The following is a 1,975-nucleotide window of genomic DNA, read 5'->3' as shown; positions in this document are numbered from 1 at the left end:
TAGTGATATGCGTGATATGCAAATAACGAGAACAAAAGGTGGGCGTATAAAAATGCCACTCGGGCGCGGATCAAATTCAATAGGCTTACTTCGTTGGAATTACATGAGTAGAACAAAGATGCAATTAACAAAAACGTACGTGAACTGATTGATATAAAATTTGCAACAGTATACAAATATATATGAAGGTGGATCGGTACGTCAATTGTCGCTGTCGTTCTTTAGCACATTTCCCCTATCCTTTTGCAAACTCGGTTGTTACTACCATAGAACTCCACCTGTTTGGCGATTGTCTCTTTCGCCCGATACCATCTTTACTAGATGTCCCTCTTTTCCTGAGTGCGGACTCTCGTCTCCCTCTGCCTCCTTATGCTCATCTTGTTTTGATTTACCATGCCTGTGTCTGTGTAAGTGTATGCCTCTGTGACCATGCTTACCATGTCCATGATGTGATCCATCGTCTAGTATGTCAGATGTTGTGGTTGCATCCGACTCCGACACATAAGATTGTGGACCAATATCAGTGGTCGGTACATTTATATTACTCATAATCTAGCGGAAAGCTCTAGTCTGAATAGGGTAACGCTATGGGATGAAATGCAATTACGTGCAGTTTTCTAGCTATTCCAATGAGTTGGATTGTGTGTAAACTTCAGGAAGGCAGGCGAGGTTGATATATAATGGTACAACTCACAATGAAAAGTGAACAGTAGAGGATGTGAACAGTATATCATACATACACACTAAAAGTAAAAAAGTACGGACAATAAATAATGTGCCAAAGAACAATGTGCACACTGTACATTGCACAATGTACAATACTAACAATAGTCAATAGTCAATACCCAATACCCAATACTAAACCAGGGGTGGAGACTGACTTTCAATCTTTGCCAATTGCCACATAGCTTCTATTACTCTTTGTCTTGTAGAGTATATGATATATAATTTAGTGGTATTACTGGTATATGATTGAACAACACAGTCACACACACATCACTAAAAAAGTAAAGATTCCTTAATCTTCATTCTCTCGACTACTCTCTTCAACTCTTGTGGTCCTTGGGCTAACCGCTAATGGGCTTGAAGTTTTGACTTTTGAACCTTGGCTCTCGGCTCTCCTATGGTGACTTTTTCCTCGAAATTTTGCCACAGATTTGAATTATTTTATTCAGAATAACACATTTTTTATGTATAAAAACAAATACAATACGTACTTCATGTAAAATGTGTGTCGGCTCGGGCTGTCGAGTGTCGACTGTCGATTTCGAGTGTATTTTAAATAGACATTGTTGATTAATAAAGGCATGTTTGTGTTTTTAAAAAAATAGATAAATAAATGGATAAATACAACGGTGTTGTCCACACCAGATACAGGTAGCAAAGTGATATTTTTCGTAAGCGGTATAGAGATGAGTGGCAAGTCTCGATTCTCCTCCCCTTGCGACGAGGCGTCGAAGGCTTCCTTGAAGTGCTTGGAGGACAATCACGGAGACAAAACAAAATGTACTGAAGCGTTCGAATTCTACAAGGAGTGCAAGAAACAATGGGTAGGTTACCATCAAGGGAGGGAATGATATGATGCTTTGATACAGATAATTTACTGGGAGTAAAAAGGAGATGTTTTTGTGCTATTCATACCGCACTAGTTAGCCAGGAAGCTATTTTGGAAGACAGAAGCATTCTGAGCATTATGAGTCTTGCGACACACGAGTTCCGGGCAACACATTTGGGTGAACTGAACTATTCCAAACACGTGTGATACGATTGGAGTGAGTGGCATCCTATTTGACTACACACACAAAAAGAGAAACTCATACACTCATACATGTACACGTACACATACACGCATATATATATATGTATATATATATATGTATATATATATATATATATATATGTACATATATAAACACACACACACACACACACACACACACACACACACACACACACACACACACACACACACACA

The sequence above is a fragment of the Sphaeroforma arctica genome (genome assembly GCF_001186125.1).
Source record: "Sphaeroforma arctica JP610 unplaced genomic scaffold supercont1.861, whole genome shotgun sequence".
Lineage (NCBI taxonomy): Eukaryota > Ichthyosporea > Ichthyophonida > Sphaeroforma > Sphaeroforma arctica.
The sequence above is the reverse complement of the archived record's forward strand: the minus strand, read 5'-3'. Positions refer to the sequence as shown.